Source organism: Marmota flaviventris, chromosome 18, assembly GCF_047511675.1.
Source record: "Marmota flaviventris isolate mMarFla1 chromosome 18, mMarFla1.hap1, whole genome shotgun sequence".
In the NCBI taxonomy this organism is placed as follows: domain Eukaryota; kingdom Metazoa; phylum Chordata; class Mammalia; order Rodentia; family Sciuridae; genus Marmota; species Marmota flaviventris.
The window spans coordinates 45,583,062-45,603,354 of NC_092515.1; the positions used below are offsets into that span (position 1 = coordinate 45,583,062).

The window sequence follows — 20,293 nt, forward strand, 5'->3', positions numbered from 1 at the left end:
AAAATTCACCTCTTTTCCTCCATGTAAACCTAACCCCACCATACATACCCTCCAGTCTGCTCTCTGTGTCTATGTATGGACTAATTCTGGCCTGTGTCATCAGAATACAATCAGGAGGCAGTTGTGGAGAGTCACAGTGGGATAGGCAGAAAGTTTCTGAAGCAAATGTTGACAGATCAGGGTCTTTCCACAGGCGGAGCTGAGGAGGGCCCACCAGGCCACAGTGCTGTAGGCCAGCAGCTGATGGGCAGGCCTGAGCCTGAAGTGCATCTTTCTGCCCACAGGCCAGGACTCAGTCAGCCCCATCCAGACCACTCACACCGGGCAGGTACGGGGCAGCCTTGTCCACGTGAAGAGCACCAATGTGGGGGTCCACACCTTCCTGTGAATTCCCTTTGCCAAGCCACCTGTAGGACCACTGTGCTTTGCAGCCCCTGAGCCCCCTGAATCTTGGAGTGGTGTGAGGGATGGGACCTCCCACCTGGCCATGTAAGTTCTCCTGGGGTCCAGGAAACCTTAAGGCTAGGGTAGGGAAAGGTACTTCTGTGGTTCCTTCATCTAAACTGCTCAGGCAGTTTTCCTCTGCATTGAGAAGATTCTCATATGCGTGTTTCCAATGAGAGAGGATCAGAGTGTAGCAGCTGCTAACTTCCGCAGGCTCCCATCTCAGGCCTTGGCACCCAGAGAGCATTAGTTGCAAAGACATATTTGTCCCAGCTCACGTTTTGACAGAAGTTCTCTGCAGCCAGCGGATGTGTGTCTGGGAGAGTGTGAGTTTGGCTTTAAGAACCTATAAAAGGGCTGAGGAACTTCTGGATCCGGGGGGCCTAAACATGGATGCCTGAGGCATTCCAGATCCTGAGGCCTAAACATGGACGCCGAGGCACTTCCGGATCCTAGAGCCTAAACATGGATGCTGAGGAACTTCCAGACCCAGGGGCTTAAACATGGACGTGCACCTGAGGAACCTCTGGATCCGTGGGCCTCAGTATGAACGCCTGAGGAACTTCTGGATCCGGAGGCCTAAACATGGACACCTGAGGAACTTCAGGATCCTAGAGCCTAAATATGGATGTGCACCTGAGGCACTTCTGGATGCTATGGCCTAAACATGGATGTGCGCTCAAGGAACTTCCAGATCTGGGCACCTAAACATGGACGTGCACCTTTGAAACTTCTGGATCCGGACCGGGGACCTAAACATGGACGCTTGAGGCACTTCCGATTCCGAGGGCCTAAACATGGACGTGTCCTGGAACTTCTGGGTCCTTGTGCCTATAAAGGGCAGGGCGTGACTCTCAGAAGGGACGTGGCCCATGAAGGGGAGCTGAGTATGGGGCCTGTTGGGGGGCAGACTGAGCTGTCGCACCCTGAACTTGAATGTGACGGTTGCCTTCCCCTGGGTGTCACTTCCTCCCCTTCCAGGCGGTGCCGGGGAGGAAGTGAGACCAGGCGCAGGGGCCAGGCCACCGTCTTTCTCCTCGCTTAGCCAGGCGCCCAGCCTGGCTGGGGATGGGGACGTCTTATGACACTAGCTGCCTCCTATATCCCTGACCCAGGACCTCAGGGACCACAGGCAGGGAGTGCTTGATATGATTCTCCCCTGGCCATTGACCCTCAGCCCCGGGGTCTGCCCAGGGAGAGCTCTGTCTCCCAGAGGGTCAGGGGGCACCTGTGACCTGCTGCTCCTTACACACTGTCATCCTGGGCGAGCAAAGGTCAGGACACTAGATGCTACTGAGAGTGACATCTCCTAGATGGGCGGCTGGGGACTTAGCCTCTATCTCCTGGCCTCAGACACTGGATGATCCCTCCCAAAGACAGAAAATAACCCCACACTGCCCAAGACTTATTTTTAAGCTTTGGATTCTGAAATTTTCCCGCTGCCACCTTCTTTGTGAAGCCAGTTTTTTAACAGAGACAATATTCCAGGGGGAAAAAAAAAACAACAACATGGAGTCAATCAAACCAAGCTGACACATCTGGTCCTCCAAGAGAAATCTGGTTTGGAGGGAAAACAGCCATTCTCAACTGGCAAAATACTGAAGTTCCCTTGTCCTTATTTTCTGTAAGCAAAATAAATAATCTGATGTTAACTCATCAAATTATTTTTGATGAGTGCTTGGCTCATAGGAAAACTGATTCTGTTTTATGGAATGAAGTGTTACCTGATTTTAAAATTAAAAATGAAGCCAATTAGGATTGTTAAATTACACTGTCATAATTCTGTTCTTTGATAGAAAAAATAAATAAACCTTTAAAAAGAAAAGAACCTATAAAAGACCCAGCAGTACATACTCTAGATTCCTGAGGAGGGAGCAATAGTGACTCCTTTGGGATGTCCCCTCTACATTCACTATGCAAGCCCACAGGGCCAGGGGCCAGAGACCAAGGAACAGGTGCAGGTGCTTATAGCTGGAGACTCTGTGGGAGGGATGTGATTCCCTGAGAGTCTCCTCTACCCATTCATGTACCACCTGTGTGGGGACACCTATGACAGGAATTATTTGGTCAACACATGCAGCCAATGTTTCCCAGACAGGCCCCTAGAGTCATGATTGTCCAGCCTCAGGGGGAGTGGGACGCAAGTGCTCAACAACCTTGAGACCTCCTGGAGGTCTGGGCTCCATCCCAGCTTCCCCCGAGCCTGTGGCTTGGAACTTGGTGGGAAGAGTCTCTGGAGAAGGATCAAGTGTGAGCAGGGTTGAGGGGGAGTGGGGACCGGGGGTGACTGACAGCACCCAGACTCACTCTGGACCCAAAGTCTGGTTTTGCCCACGGCACAGCTCCTGGAATAACTGCTATTCTCACCAGGTGTCTGCAGGATGTGGCTAGGAATACACTGGTTGTGAACCTCTTGAATCTGACCCTCCCCCTCATCCCATGTCAGAGGACTGCCTGTACCTCAGCATCTACTCACCTGCCCATGCCCATGAGGGCTCTAACCTGCCTGTGAGTGCCAAACCTTGGTCAGCTGCTGAGTGGGAGGACACCTGTTTTGCAAGAAGATTTTTTAAAGATGAGAGTAGCCTGAGTCCCGCTGCAGTGTGGACCCTGATAAAAAGACTCTTACTAATAGGTTCAAGAAAACCTTCTTACTTGGGGTGAGTAACTGAGTCCTGGGCATGGGATTATAGAGACCTGGATGTCGTCAGAGGTCTTAGGCTGTGGCCCTAGGGTAGATCCAATACACAGACAACCCATTCATACCAGGGAGAGACAATCAGGAGCTCAAGGACTGAACTTTGACGTCACCCAAATTCCTAAACACTGATTATCTATTGAGCTAATAAAATGGGGAACACTGGTTAATGTTTATGTGGGACTTTCAGGGAGACACCCTTTTATTTCCATCTCAAAGGACTTCTGGTAATAATACAGACAGACTTTGATATATGGGAAGACTCAAAGGCATAAGCAATTTTGGATTTCTGAATGAACCAGAGTCACTTGCCCATAAGAAATATCTTGTCACCTGCTGGGGTGCTGTCCATGTGGGTAACTACTCAAAGACTATCAAAAAGTGGTGGATAGAATAGAGATAAGCCTAGGGGGGATTTGGGCTGGGTGAGGGCTACATGGCATCTGTCTTGATGTCCAAGGTAATAGTATGGATCCATGGTGGTGCCTTGGTGGTGAGCATGGCTTCCGTATATGATGGTTCTATTCTGGCAGCCATTGAAAATATGGTGGTGGTCACTATCCAGTACTGCCTGGGTGTTTTGGGCTTCTTCAGGTGAGCCTGGGACAGGGATAGTCAATGGGGACAGAAGAGACAGATGATAGTCCAATGATCATTGTCCCTGCCACTTTTCAGCACTGAAGACCAGCATGCCACTGGGACTACCTGGACCAAGTGGCCGCCCTACTCTGGGCCCAGCAGAATATCGCCCACTTTGGAGGCAACCCTGATCAGGTCACCATTTTTGGCGAGTCTGCAGGTGGCACTAGTGTGTCCTCACATGTGGTGTCTCCAATGTCCCAAGAACTCTTCCATGGTGCCACCTCATCTCATGTGAGGTGGTTTCCATGGTGAGTGTCCTCAACCACCAAAGCCAAGATCCACAGCCTTGCCCCTCACCATCATAGCCACTTCTACTCTGTCTGTTCAGTGGGGACAACAACAGTTGGGGTATCTTCGAAATTAATGTTGCTCCAAAGATTGCTCAGGGGTTCAAGGGTCACCTTCCACACAAATATACCTGACAGTGGTTGATTTTGCTCTATGGTTGCAAAGCTGCACCCTGGGAGCTTCATCCTAAGAAGAACTATCTAAACAGGTTTGATGGCTCCTCTAGCTGACACCTGAGCTTCAGGGAGGGTAGAACAATTTCATACCTGCAGCAATCCACACACAACACCCTTTGAGAATTAGGTGTCACCTGCACTCATCTGGGACTTTAGACAACACTCGCCTCCAGCCTGGAGGGATGATCCAGACCCTGCCTGGTCCCTTTACAGATGGTGGCCAACCTATCTGCCTGTGGGAAGGTGGAGTCAGGGGCCTTGGTGAGCTGCCTGTGGGGAGCTGCCTAGTGGGGCAAGAGCAAAGAGGAAATGCTGGCTATTACCAAGATCAGGCTGAATGGTCATGGGTACTGAGGAATGGAATGGAGACTAAGTGGAGCAGAATGCTCAAGTGCCCTTTAAACTCTTGGGACAGTTACCTCATTTCCATACTAATGTCTGCCTTTGAATTGGTGGAACAGGCCTTGAGGAACCACTCATGGTACATTTTAGGGTGGACATTTAGGAGTGAGCCAGCAAAGGTGGAAAGCACTCAGAGGATATCAGGAATCTTCCAAACCTTGACCTTGCTTCCTGTCATCGAGTGTCGCCTCAGGCCCTCAAGACCATCTCTCATGTGGTAGATGGGACCTTCCTGCCCAGGCTTGAGGAACTTCTGGCTTTGGCTGGTTTTCAACATGTCCCCAGCATCATTGGTGTCAACAATGAAGAATTGAGTTGGCTTCTTGCCACAGTGAGGTCCATCCTCCTACCCCTTGTGTCTGGGAAGCCCTGGGGAGATTTTTACACATTTGTTGCTCCAGGTTCCTCCATCTCTAAATCAAGACTTTCTGCCACCCAGGGCTCAGACACTGCTGACACCCAAAAGGAAATGGACAGAGCGATTGTGCAGTCTATTCTTCAAAGCATGTTGGCACAGTCGGTGAGGTTCCTGGGGTCCTGAAAAAAATCTAGAGGACACCAGGCTCAGTGGTACACACCTGTAATCCCAGTGACTCAGCAGACTGAGGCAAGAGGATCACAAGTTCAACGCTGTCCTCTGCAATTTAGCAAGGCCCTATCTCAAAAGGGCTGGGGATATGCTAGATAGAGAGTGCCCCTTGGTTTAATACCCAGTACTGAAAAAATGAAAAAAAATACAGGGCACACTAGATATCCTGTTCACTCAACAAACCCCAGCAAAAAAGACTGACCTGTGTGTTTGATAATATATGAGGTCCCCCCACAACTTGGTCCTTTCATCCATTCCCTGTTCATCCGCCTACCCACAGGCCTTTGCCTTCCTTCCCCAGAGCTTGCTTAAAGGACTTTCAATGATCCCCTGTGCTAGATGTTGCCTGCTAACTTTGGTGACCTGTTAATGGAGGAGTACATGGGAGACAATGAGGACCCCCACACCTTCAGACTCTACCTCACAAAGTGTTGCTGGACTTAATGTTTCTGATTCCTGCACTCCAAGCAGCCCTTATCAGCGTGGCCATATCTTTGCTGAATTCTGGATGCATAGGAATGCAGCTCACAAGTGTGGGTCCCAGGTGAGGTCTCTGGTGTCCTGGTTTCCACATGTGTCTTTATCAAACTCTGGAAGCAATATACTTGGTAGCCCTCATATAGAAAATCCTCATGGTTAGTGTAAGAGACAGACATCACCTCTATTTGACAAATGAAGAGGCCAATTTAATGGCTTTTAGTGATTTCCCCATGAGAACACAGCAAGGAAGTCCAAGTTTATGATTTACCAAGAATCTTTTCTACTACCCCTGCGCCAGCTTGGGGCTCCCCTTTCCACTGTCCAGATTGTATCCAACTTTGAAACATGGGTAAAGCAGGAGAGCTCCAGGTGAGGGGGCCATCACATCACAGCCTGTTTATGCACCCAGGTTCCCATGCCCCTGTCTACATCTACGAGTTCCAGCATTGGCCCAACATCTTCAAGGACATCAAAATGCCCCATGTGAAGGCTGACCGTGATGATGAGATCACTTTTGTCTTTTGATCCCTAAAGGACAGTGAAGGTAAGTCTTCCTCATTCACCAGGAGCTTAGATAGAGCCCTAGCTGGGTCCCCAAGGGATGTCGCTGTAAAGATGAGGAAACTGTAGCTCAGAGAGAGAATAGGATGAGGGATCCACCATATTACAGTTCATAAAGCTGCTTTAGGATTAGAATGTAAGTCCTTTCCACTCCAATCTGGGATCCATCTACCTGTCCCCACCTTAATCATGGTATCTAGCATAGGAGGAGACAAGGTTGGTTAGAGGCATAATCATTTGTAAAATGACACCCCAAGGTCCAAAGGTAGAAAGGACCTACTGGGCCAGGGGTGAGCCAAGAGTGGCTTCAACTAGAGACTGGGATGAGTAAGGGAAGGTTAGGTAAGCACAGGGCCCAGACCCAGGATGGTTAGTGTAGGAAAGGGACTCAGCCTTGGGACCCAGGGACAGGCTACAGCTGGGGTGGTGAGTGTGGCACAGGAGTGGACAGCTGGAAGAGGTTGGCCAGGACCTGGACCCTTGTCCTCCTCCCCTACAGTTGGGCTCACTGAGGAGGAGAGTGCTGAGCTGTAGGATGATAAAATACTGGGCCAACTTTGCTCGAAATGGGTGAGGACACCTGGACAACTCAGCCTCCGGGGGGCATGGGCCTTTAATTGCTCCCCTTTTCTGAGGTGACCTCATCAGCACATATGTGTCCTTAATCACATCCTAGCACCCTCCCCAACTTGAAGACACACACTGCAAGAGGGTGCTTTGTGGGAGCAGGTCACTGGTCTCTTCTCACAGTGGTCTAGAGGTTGAGCCATAGTGCTGGGCTACCATGAGAGCCAGCATCTCACAAGGAAGGGCAACACAGGCCAGGCTTCCATGCCCTGTGGGGAATGACACTAGTGAGAGGTCATTGCTCTCCTATATCAGGAAACTTTTACCATTCTCAATGCTCCTGCCAGCCTGACCACCTGGCCCGCCAAAATGGGTTGGTAAGGGTAAGAGTAAGTCTGAGCTTAGCAGAGTTCAGATTGAAGCTCACCCTGCCCTCCTGGGAGGGCATATACACAGGAACCCCAAAGGAGAGGGCCTAACCTACTGGCTATTGTTCCACCAGGACCAGCAGTACCCGCATCTGGACATCCAGCCTGCTGTGGGCCAGGCCCTGAAGGCACACAGGCTGCAGTTCTGGACCAAGATCCTGCCTCAGAAGATCCAGGAGCTACAGGGGCTGAGGATAAGCACACAGAAATCTCGCTCCCTTGTCAGGAAGAGATGGATGGGCTGCGGGCAAGTGGGGTCTGCCTGTGTTGTCCTCTCTTGCTCTCCAGAAGCCAGGGTTGACCCTCTCATTCACAGAGCCATTCATACACTCTTTATCTATCCATTCAGCTAACACTGATAAAGAACTCACCTCATGATGTTCAGTGGGTTCTCTCTTGTTAGATACACTCAGGAAATCCCCCCAGGAAGCTGTGGATGCCCACCTTCCTCCAATGGGCCTGAATATACTCCCCACTAGGCCTAAGTATATTCCTCCATTTTCCCCTCCCCCTTCAGTACTTTCTGTCTCCTCTCCTCCAAGCACCTAGACACTCTTCAAAGGAGGGCTATGCTTTCAAAATGTTGCCCACACCTGAGTGTCAAAATCCCACATCTACTTCTCAGCAAGTCTCATGTATTCTCATCTCTGACATTGACCACTAGACAGACTAGACCAGAAAATCTGTTTACCTAAACCCCTAATCTTGGTACATTCAGACTGCTGTAACAAATATCATCACAAAGTGGGTAGCTTATAATCAACCGAAAATTATTCAGAGTTTGTGAGGTTTTTTCCAAGGTCAAATGCCAGCCTGGCATGGTGGCACACACCTGTAATCTCAGCAACTCAGGAGACTGAGGAAGGAGGATCACAAGTAAGATACCAACATCACCTACTTAGCAAGATCCTGTCTCAAAATTAAAAATGAATAGGACCAGGGAGGTAGTTCAGTCACAAAGTTTCCCAGGGTTCAATCCTCACTCAGTACTGAAAGAAAAAGAAAGAAAGTAGGATGCCAGCAGATTGGGAGTCTGTCAAGAGCTTGCTTTCGGCTTTTTCACTCATGGACGGCACCTTCTCACTGAGTCATTACATGGTATAAGGGACAAATAATACCTCCCATGACCCTTTTGAAGCAAGAATTAAAGACAGGCAGTCAATGTAGATAGTAATATGGTCCATGGAGAAAATGGAGGCCAGGTGGAGTTCATGAAGTTGGAGACCACCCTAGGAGACTGGAATGGTAATGCCTCCTGAGCACTTTGAATACCAGGATTCCCTGCCTATACTGCCCCTCCTAGAAGGTGGTTCATGAAGCACCCCCTGAACAGACAGGGAGCTGCTAATTAAGGTCTCCTGGGATGCAGCTCCCTTCTTTCCCCATCACTCCACCTTGGCCCTTCCAGCCCTCCTGCTTCTCACCTTTTGACCATTCCACCAGTATTTCCTGTGCCTAGTCAGGAAGGAAGAGATAAGGGGGAAGAGAGCAGGAAAACAAAGAAAGTCTAAAATGTCTAAAAGGTGCAGGATGCTCTCACTTCTTGGGATACCAGGATACCACCAGCTATGGCCCCCTTCTTCCTCCCAGGAGAAGTCTGTATTACTACTTTTTGAATAAAACCAACATTATAGGCTTGCCTTGGCACTTCTCTAGTGTTCAGACTTAAACATTGGTAGAAGAAGAACGCATCACAATAACCGGTGGTTTCCTATTCATTCCCTAAGGACCCTAACTCTTCTGGTACCTGGGATTGAACTCAGGGGCACTCGACCACTGAGCTACATCCCCAGTCCTATTTTGTATTTTTTAGAGACAGAGTCTCTCTGAGTTGCTTAGCACCTCAACATTGCTGGCTTTGAATTCCCCCTCCTCTATCCTCCTGTCTGAGCCTCCAGAGCCACTGGGATTACAGGCATGCACCACCATGCCCAGCTAAGACCCTAAATCTTAATACCATCATATTGGAGATTAGGTTTCAATGTGTGAATTGGGTGGACACAAGTTCTCAGACTGTAGTACCTATAGCCCAAGATCTCGGCCACCAAGAATGCAAACTACTAGAAAATTTCTCTGCCAATTTAAAACAACCCACTCACCCATCTATTTCCATCCCCCACTTGTGGGAAGCATGACTGGGTTTTTCCATTGACCCTAAAGCCTTGACCAACTGAGTATGTCCAGGAGAGCTTGAGGTATGTCCTCAGGGTTCTGTCTCCTGAAGTTGGCTCTTATTTTCTGTGAATATGCAGACACTGTGAGCCCCACACTGACAAGATTATAACACATCTGAGAAGATGCTTCTCTGTATGGTGTGTCCTGGAAGAGGCCTTGGAGACTCAGGAGGTCCAGAGAAGAGATCCTAGTCCCTGGTTCCCTGAGAACCTCTCCATCAATTAAGGTGTCCCTCTGCCTTGCAGAATTCCCCTGCAACCTCCTGACCATCCCCCACTCACTATGGCATCCATAGCATTGATTTTCCTTCTCCCCTCATTGCTCTTCCTAAGCTTCTCTGGCCCCTCCTATAAAACCCCTCTCATCTTTTCTCATTGTACAAAGGTAGCAAATAATACTCAATGTGTCTCTGGGTTCCCTCAAATCTTTTTCTCTCAGACATTCAGAGGCTGGATTTCTCATCACAAAGACCTTGGGAGCCCCCCACTCCCCAACCTCTGACTGACATGCCCTCCTGGGGCACCAGTTTTCCCAGGGGAGATGACCCCCTTGTTTCCATTGACTACATTTAACCCCAAACAAAGACCTTTATGAATTTTGGGCAAAAGATGACAATTCCATTTTGACATTTGGATCACCAGGGCACAGACAAGGTTAACATTAAGCCTGCAAGGACCCAGCACACGAAAGACTTTCCTTTTGGTGAAGACTGATGGGTGTATCCTTATAGCATTTACTGAGTTCCAGCGAACATGCCTCTATGTTTCATTTCTGCAGAAGCACACTGTATTATCCAAAGGGGCTCCCACAATATGTTGTATATTTTTAATAGCTTTTAAAATTGCTTTAGTGTGGAGTATGTGTGTGTCTGTGTCTGTCTGTCTGTGTGTGTGTGTGCCTTTTTTTTATTTTTAATTTTTTATTGTGGGTTGTTCAAAACATTACAAATTTCTTGACATATCATATTCCACACTTTGATTCAAGTGGGTTATTAACTCCCACCTTCACCCCATACACAGATTGCAGAATCACATCAGTTACACATCCATTGATTTACATATTGCCATACTATTGTCTGTTGTGCTCCGCTGCCTTTCCCATCCTCCACCCTCCCCCCTCCCCACCTCTCCCCTCCCCTTCCCTCCTCTCTCTCTACCCCCTCCACTGTATAACCCTGAGGGTCTCCTTCCATTACCATGCAATTTCCCTTCTCTCTCCCTTTCCCTCCCACCTCTCATCCCTTCTAAATGTTAATCTTCTTCTCCTGCTCTTCGTCCCTACTCTGATCTTAGTTACTCTCCTTATATCAAAGAAGACATTTGGCATTTGTTTTTTAGGGATTGGCTAGCTTCACTTAGCATAATCTGCTCTAATGCCATCCATTTCCCTGTAAATTCTATGATTTTGTCATTTTTTAATGCAGAGTAATACTCCATTGTGTATAAATGCCACATTTTTTTTATCCATTCGTCTATTGAAGGGCATCTAGGTTGGTTCCACAGTCTTGCTATTGTGAACTGTGCTGCTATGAACATCGATGTAGCAGTGTCCCTGTAGCATGCTCTTTTTAGGTCTTTAGGGACTAGACCAAGAAAGGGAATAGCTGGGTCAAATGGTGGCTCCATTCCCAGCTTTCCAAGAAATCTCCATACTGCTTTCCAAATTGGCTGCACCAATCTGCAGTCCCACCAGCAATGTACAAGTGTACCCTTTTCCCCACATCCTCGCCAGCACTTGTTGTTGTTTGACTTCATAATGGCTGCCAATCTTACTGGAGTGAGATGGTATCTTAGGGTGGTGTTGATTTGCATTTCTCTGACAGCTAGAGATGTTGAGCATTTTTTCATGTACTTGTTGATTGACTGTATGTCCTCCTCTGAGAAGTGTCTGTTCAGGTCCTTGGCCCATTTGTTGATTGGGTTGTTTGTTCTCTTATTGTCTAATTTTTTGAGTTCTTTGTATACTCTGGATATTAGGGCTCTATCTGAAGTGTGAGGAGTAAAGATTTGTTCCCAGGGTGTAGGCTCCCTATTTACCTCTCTTATTGTTTCTTTTGCTGAGAAAAAAACTTTTTAGTTTGAGTAAGTCCCATTTGTTGATTCTAGTTATTAACTTTTGTGCTATGGGTGTCCTATTGAGGAATTTGGAGCCCGACCCCACTGACTGTAGATCGTAGCCAACTTTTTCTTCTATCAGACGGCGCGTCTCTGATTTGATATCAAGCTCGTTGATCCATTTTGAATTCACTTTTGTGCATGGCGAGAGAAAGGGATTCAGTTTCATTTTGTTGCATATGGATTTCCAGTTTTCCCAGCACCATTTGTTGAAGATGCTATCCTTCCTCCATTGCATGCTTTTAGCCCCTTTATCAAATATAAGATAGTTGTAGTTTTGTGGATTGGTTTCTGTGTCCTCTATTCTGTACCATTGGTCCACCCGCCTGTTTTGGTACCAGTACCATGCTGTTTTTGTTACTATTGCTCTGTAGTATACTTTGAAGTCTGGTATCGCTATACCGCCTGATTCACACTTCCTGCTTAGCATTGTTTTTGCTATTCTGGGTCGTTTATTTTTCCATATGAATTTCATGATTGCTTTCTCTATTTCTACAAGAAATGCCGTTGGGATTTTGATTGGCATTGCATTAAACCTATAGAGAACTTTTGGTAATATCGCCATTTTGATGATGTTAGTTCTGCCTATCCATGAACAGGGTATATTTTTCCATCTTCTAAGATCTTCTTCTATTTCTCTCTTTAGGGTTCTGTAGTTTTCATTGTATAAGTCTTTCACCTCTTTTGTTAGGTTGATTCCCAAGTATTTTATTTTTTTTGAAGATATTGTGAATGGAGTGGTTGTTCTCATTTCCATTTCAGAGGATTTGTCGCTGATATACAGGAATGCCTTTGATTTATGCGTGTTGATTTTATATCCTGCCACTTTGCTGAATTCATTTATTAGCTCTAATAGTTTCTTTGTAGACCCTTTTGGGTCTGCTAGGTATAGAATCATATCATCTGCAAATAATGATAATTTAAGTTTTTCTTTTCCTATTTTTATGCCTTTAATTTCTTTCGTCTGTCTAATTGCTCTGGCCAGTGTTTCGAGAACTATGTTGAACAGAAGTGGAGAGAGAGGGCATCCCTGTCTTGTTCCAGATTTTAGAGGGAATGCCTTCAGTTTTTCTCCATTCAGAATGATGCTAGCCTGAGGCTTAGCATAGATTGCTTTTACAATATTGAGGTATGTTCCTGTTATCCCTAGTTTTTCTAGAGTTTTGAACATAAAGGGATGCTGTACTTTGTCAAATGCTTTTTCCACATCTATCGAGATGATCATATGGTTCTTATTTTTAAGCCTATTGATGTGGTGAATAACATTTATTGATTTCCGTATATTGAACCAGCCTTGCATCCCAGGGATGAATCCTACTTGATCATGGTGCACAATTTTTTTGATATGTTTTTGTATCCGATTCGCCAGAATTTTATTGAGGATTTTTGCATCTAGGTTCATTAGAGATATTGGTCTGTAGTTTTCTTTCTTTGAAGTGTCTTTGTCTGGTTTAGGTATCAGGGTGATGTTGGCCTCATAGAATGAATTTGGAAGTTCTCCCTCTTTTTCTATTTCCTGAAGTAGCTTGAAAAGTATTGGTATTAGTTCTTCTTTAAAGGTTTTGTAAAATTCTGTTGTATACCCATCCGGTCCTGGGCTTTTCTTAGTTGGTAGTCTTTTTATGGTTTCTTCTATTTCCTCAATTGATATTGGTCTGTTTAGGTTTTCTATATCCTCCTGACTCAATCTGGGCAGATCATATGACTTAAGAAATTTATCTATGCCTTCACTATCTTCTAATTTATTGGAGTATAAGGATTCAAAATAGTTTTTGATTATCTTCTGTATTTCTGAAGTGTCTGTTGTGATATTGCCTTTTTCATCCCGTATGCTAGTAATTTGAGTTCTCTCTCTTCTTCTCTTCACTAGCATCGCTAAGGGTCTGTCGATTTTGTTTATTTTTTCAAAGAACCAACTTTTAGTTTTGTCAATTTTTTCAATTGTTTCTTTTGTTTCGATTTCATTAATTTCAGCTCTGATTTTAATTATTTCTTGCCTTCTACTTCTTTTGCTGTTGTTTTGCTCTTCTTTTTCAAGGATTTTGAGATGAAGTATGAGATCATTTATTTGTTGGTTTTTTCTTTTTTTAAGGAATGAACTCCAAGCAATGAATTTTCCTCTTAGAACTGCTTTCAATGTGTCCCATAGATTCCGATATGTTGTGTCAGTGTTTTCATTTATCTCTAAGGATTTTTTAATTTCCTCCTTGATGTCTTCTATAACCCATTGATCATTCAGTAACCTATTGTTCATTCTCCAAGTGATGTATGCTTTTTCCTTCCTTCTTTTATCGTTGATTTTCAGTTTCATTCCATTATGATCAGATAAGATGCATGGTATTATTTCTACTCCTTTATATTGTCTAAGAGTTGCCCTGTGACATAATATATGATCTATTTTTGAGAAGGATCCATGTGCTGCTGAGAAAAAAGTGTAACTGCTTGATGTTGGGTGGTATACTCTATATATGTCAATTAGGTCTAGGTTATTAATAGTGTTATTGAGTTCTATAGTTTCCTCATTCAACTTTTGTTTGGAAGATCTGTCCAGTGGCGAGAGAGGTGTGTTGAAGTCTCCCATGATTATGGTATGGTGGTCTATTAGACTCTTGAACTTGAGAAGAGTTTGTTTGATGAACATAGCTGCACCATTGTTTGGGGCATAAATATTTATGATTGTTATGACTTGTTGGTGTATGGTTCCCTTAAGCAGTATATAGTGTCCCTCTTTATCCCTTTTGATTAACTTTGGCTTGAAATCTATTTTATTTGATATGAGTATGGACACTCCTGCTTGTTTCCGAAGTCCATATGAGTGATATGATTTTTCCCAACCTTTCACCTTCAGCCTATGTATGTCTTTTCCTATCAAATGCGTCTCCTGTAGGCAGCATATTGTTGGGTCTTGTTTTGTGATCCATTCTACTGGCCTGTGTCTCTTAATTGGTGAGTTTAAGCCATTAACATTTAGGGTTATTATTGAGATATGGGTTGTTCTTCCAGCCATATTTGTTTATTTCTGTTACTAAACATGGTTTGTTTTCCTCTTTGATTATTTCCCCCTCCCTTTACTGTCCTACCTCCCACTGTTGGTTTTCATTGTTATTTTCCATTTCCTCTTCCTGTAATGCTTTGGCGAGGATGTTTTGAAGAGATGGTTTTCTAGCTGCAAATTCTTTAAACTTTTGTTTATCGTGGAAGGTTTTAATTTCATCTTCCATCCTGAAGCTTAATTTCGCTGGATACACAATTCTTGGTTGGAACCCATTTTCTTTCAGTGTTTGAAATATGTTATTCCAGGATCTTCTAGCTTTCAGAGTCTGTGTTGAAAGATCAGCTGTTATCCTGATTGGCTTACCCCTAAATGTAATCTGCTTCCTTTCTCTTGTAGCTTTTAAAATTCTCTCCTTATTCTGTATGTTGGGCATCTTCATTATAATGTGTCTAGGTGTGGATCTCTTATGATTTTGCACATTCGGCGTCCTGTAGGCTTCTAGGATTTGGGATTCTGTCTCATTCTTCAAGTCTGGGAAGTTTTCTCTTATTATTTCATTGAATAGACTGCTCATTCCTTTGGTTTGGAGCTCTGTACCTTCCTGTATCCCAATGACTCTTAAGTTTGGTCTCTTAATGTTATCCCATATTTCTTGGATGTTCTGCTCATGGTTTCTTAACAGTCTTGCTGAGCTGTCTATGTTCTTTTCCAGTTGAAATACTTTGTCTTCATTGTCTGATGTTCTATCTTCTAAGTGTTCTACTCTGCTGGTAGTAATCTCCATTGAGTTTTTAAGTTGGTTTATTGCTTCCTGCATTTCTAGGATTTCTGTTTGTTTGTTTTTTATAACCTCTATCTCCCTGTATAGTTGATCCTTTGCTTCCTGGATTTGTTTGCGTAATTCATTGTCGAAGTGATCTTTCATTGTCTGATTTTGCTGTCTAATGTCTTCCTTGATACTCCAGATCATCTGAAGCATGTATATCCTGAATTCTTTATCTGACATTCCATCTGCTGCAGCTGTTACCTCTTCTAAAGTTGCGTTGACCTGCATTGCTTGTGGTCCTTTCTTTCCTTGTCTTTTCATACTGCTTGCGTATCTTTCCTGAAGGCGCAGTCGGCGGCTCTGCTCTCTCCTTATTCCAATTGGGGTGTCGTGGCTACCACGCCGGCAGGTCACTGGGCCTGTTCTGGGCACTGGCAGTGGCTCTGTTCTGCCCCTACTCCAATTGGGGTGACGAGTGTACCACGCCGGCAGGCCACCGGGCCTGATCCGCCGGTCGGTTGCAGGTTTTCCTACCCTGCAGACGCGGGCGGCGGCTCTACTCTGCCCCTACTCCAAATGGGGTGACGTGTCTGTCGTACTGGCAGGCCACTGGGCCTGTCCCGCTGGTCGGTCGCAGATCTGCCCACCTTTCGGGCATGGGTGGAGGCTCTGCTCTGCCCCTACTCCAATTGGGGTGTCGTGACTACCCTGCCTGCAGGACGCTGGGCCTGTTCCTGGCACGGGTGGCGACTCTGCTCTGCCCCTACTCCAATTAGGGTGGTGTGTGTACCACGCCGGCAGGCTCCTGGGCCTGATCCGCCGGTCTGTTGCAGGTCTGCCTACCTTGGAGGCGCAGGCGGCGGATCTGCCCTGCCCCTCCTACCACGCCTGCGGACCCCTGGGCCTGATCTGCAGGTTGGTCACAGGTCTGCTCACCCTGCGGGCACGGGTGGCGGTTCCGCTCCGCCCCCACTCCAATTGGGGTCACGTGACCACCACACCGGCAGGGCCTGATCCGGGCGTGGGAGAAGGGTCTGCTCTGCCCCTACTCCAGTTGGGGTGACATGTGTACCACACTGGCAGGCCACTGGGCCTGACCCGCCAGGCTGTCACAGGTCTGTTTACCTTGCAAGCGCGAACGGCGGCTCTGCCCTGCCCCCCCTACCATGCCCATGTACCACTGGGTCACGGGTCTGCCCACCTTGCGGGTGTGGGTGGCGGCTCCGCTCCGCCCCCTCTCCAATTGGGGTCACGCGGTCACCATGCTGGCGAGCCGCTGGGCCTGCTCCGGGCGCTGGTGGCGGCCCGGCTCCTCCCCTCTGGCTCCACGACAAATTGAGGAGACTCGGGTGTCTGTGCCTCACCCCCCCTACCAGAAGACTAACTGTTTATGTCGCCGCTGGTATTGATGAAGTTCTCTCCTCCGCCGCTTTCTGATGACATCAGATCTCTGCCATGTTGGTATCCTATGCGAATGGCAGCATTTTGTTCCCCTTGCCAGGCAACCAAAGCAACGGGTGAGTCCTGACCGGCCCTCAGCAGGACCCGGACCGAGAAGCAGTTTCCGCGGGCTCCTAGCCCCGGGCCAGGGAAGTTCCGGGAGCCGGAACTCGGCCGCTCTGTGCTCGGTGTAAGCTCCTTTAAGTGTAGGCTCCAAGAAGCAGTCCCCGCAGGCTCAGTTCCGGGAGCCGGAATTCGGCCGCTTAGTGCTTGGTGTATGCTCTGATAGGAGCAGGGTCCAGGAAGCAGCCTCCGCAGGCTCCACAGCCCTGGGCCAGGGCGGTTCCCGGACGGTTCCGGGAGCCGGAACTCGGCCGCCCAGAGCTCGGTGTTTGCTCAGATAAGATCAGGTTCTAAGAAGCACCCAGGCACTGAACCCTAGCAATCTGTCTGCAAGCCGCAGGCGAATTGCAGCCTGAAATTACCTGTTCTATGGCTGAATGAGCTGCGGTCAGTCGAAAACAGGGATGGTGACGTCAGCTTTCCAACATGGTGGCTGCTGGCCTCCTCTGTGGTCTGACCGGTGTGGAGAACCGAGATGGACCGCTTCCTTCCCCCATCTCGAACCCAGAATTCAGCCCTGAGTACGGTGCTTGCACGGCTGGCAGAAACTGCAGCGCTGTATCCCTGCATCGCTATCTCCTCGTTTCCCAGCGCGCGCTGCAGACTCTAGCCGCAGGGCGATTTGCTGAATAAGCAGTGTTACCCTCCGTGCGACAAACCTCTCGCGTTTGAGTCCCCGTAGCCGATCCTCGTGCGATGGAAATCCTTCCTCCAGGTTCCGGAGCACCCCACTATTGCTGGAAATTCCTAACAAGATATCCTTTAGCCGTCCTGACTTGTCATACTCCCACACAGTGAAGCAGCACACGGGGGCAATGCACTCCCCTCGCCGCCATCTTCCTTCTGTGTGTGTGCCTTTTGACTTGGAACATATCAGTTCAATTTGGGGTGCTAAAACAATAGAACTGACCTGACACTGGCTGATGTATAAAGAAAATAGATTTATTTACCTCTGCCCAGGTGACCCTCTCTGGTTCGGTCTTAGTTAATGACTTTTGGCTCTGTCATAACTTGGTAATGGCATGACATCATGGGACTTTGTGGAAGATAGTTCTCATGATGAGAGAGGAATAAATAGAAAGTGAAGAGGAAGACTTGTTTTTTAAAAAAAAATATATTAGTTATTGATGGACTCTTATTTGTTTGTTTGTTTATATATGGTGCTGAGAATCAAACCCAATGCCTCAAACACACTAGGCAAGCACTCTACCACTGAGCCACAACCCCAGCCCCAGAATTGCTCTTTTAGAAAATACACACTCACCTCAAAGGAATTAATCCACTCGAAAGATTAACATTATCTCTTCATAGGGCAGTCCTGAGCCAATCACTAGATCCTACTTCTGAAAGGTACCACCTCACTAGGGACCAGTATTTCATGATAGGAACCGTTGGAGGGCAAACCATACCCAAAACGTACCTTTCTGGCCCACCTCAGAAGGATCAGGACCTTCTTTCAATGCAAAATACAGTCATTCCATGCCTTTAGTCCTCAAAGTCTGAAACCTTGCAAGCATGACTCCAAAGTGCAAAGTCCCAAGTCCGATCTGAAACTCAAGGCAAATGACTTCCAACAAGTTATATGGTTTCAGGATACAGCCTTGAAACAGGCACAGGGCAAATATTCCTGTTCCAAAAAGAAGGAATAGCAAGTAGAAAGGGCTCCCAGACCCCCCCCAGCAAGTATGAAAACAACCAAAGAAGACTCTAGATCTCCAAACTCCAAGTCCAGCCTCTTAGACACAGGGCAGAGTACTCCCCACGGCCTTGGGCAGCCCTGCCCCTGTGGTGATGCTGGTTGCAGCCCACATGGCTTCTCTCTCAGGCTGCATGCCATGGCCTGTGGCTTTCCTAGGCTGGCATTGACAATACCAGTGCTTCTGTACTTCTGGGGTCTCAGGAGCAGTGGTCCCACTCTCATGGCCTCACTAGGCATTCTGGTGAAGAATCTTTGCAGATACTCCACTCCAACAGCAGGGCCTCCAGAACTTTCCTTTGAAACTCCAGGAGAAGCTGTTGTGACAGCAGAGCCCTTGGATTCTCTGCACCTGCAAAATAGCTCCACTTGGCCATCACCAAGGTCTGTGGCTTGCTCCCTTTGGAGCAGCATCAGGAGTCATGGCTGGGCTTTTGTGAACCATGCCTGGACAGACCCAGAGCATTTTTCTAGAACACAAGGAGCAGAATCCTGAGACAATGCTGAGGCCCTTTCCATGGCCTTCGGGGCTCCTGATGGAAGGGCACCCTGGAAGATTATGTGTAGGCCTCAGGCCTTCTCTCCCATGGTTTTGAAGCAGAGGGCCTGGCTCCTTCCCACCCATAGTAATCTCTTTCCCATCCCCTATATTCTCACCCAATCTCCCATTTTGCTCTTTAGGTGGGCAGACTGTGCATTCCCAGTGTTTTAGGGTATGCTTTCCTTTGTCAAGTATCATTGTAAATCTCACTGAAAATGACTAAAAATAACCACACAACTCCTTTCATATTTTGCTTAGAAATGTTCTCCGAATCCTCTAGGTCGTCAATCTTACATTTGGCCTTCCCTGACATCTTTAGGCATGAATACAGTGTAGCCAAGAGTTTACAATGATCAAAGGGAGCCTTTCTTCTAATTTCCACAGATGGCTCCCACTTTCTTCTAAAGCCTCCTTAGGATAGCCTTTACTAAGCACATTGCTATGAGCATTCTGAATATGACCACTCAACCAATCCCTAGGAGGTTCTGGCTCCTTCCTAGTCTCTTTGTCGTCTGAACTCTCACCAGGATTTCTGACAATTCTCCATGTACAGCAGAACAAGACTTTTCCTTCTTTTTCATTCTCCAAATTCTTTTGTTGTTGTTGTACAGAGGATTTAACCCCAGGGAACTGAAACACTGAGCCATATCCCCAATCCTTTTAATGTTTATTTTATTTTTTTATTTATTTATACTTTTTCTAAAAATAATATGTTTGTTATGTTGACCACAGAATGCATTGCAATTCATATGACACATATAGAGCACAATATTTCCTATCTCTGATTATATACAAAGTAGAGTCACACATTGCTTTCCTAATCAGGAAATTTTACTGATGCTCAATGCTCCTGCCAGCCTGGCCACCTGGCCTAACCAAATGGGTAGGTTAGGGTAAGGGTGATGGTAAGTCTAAGCTTAGCAGGGTTCAGAGTGACCCTCGTCGCACACTGCTGAAAAGGTGTGTGCATAGGAACCTCAATGGTGAAGGCCTGCCCCACTGGCCACTGACCAGCTGTATCTGCAGCTGGCCATCCAGCCTGCTGTGGGCCTGGCCCTGAAGGCCTAGAGATTGCAGTTCTGGACGAAGACCCTGCCACAGAAGATCCAGGAGCTAAAGGGGGATGAGGACAAGCACACAGAGCTCTAGCTCCCTATTCAGGTAGGAA

At 47.0% G+C, this 20,293-nt stretch overlaps 1 protein-coding gene and 1 pseudogene across 1 annotated transcript in view; both read left to right on the forward strand.

Annotated features, from left to right (window-relative positions):
* LOC114083347 (cocaine esterase-like) overlaps positions 1 to 20,293 on the forward strand; it is a 126,642-nt gene that overhangs the window by 54,121 nt on the left and 52,228 nt on the right. The gene's annotated exons all lie outside the window — the stretch shown is intronic.
* LOC139702754 (cocaine esterase-like) lies at positions 72 to 20,274 on the forward strand (annotated as a pseudogene).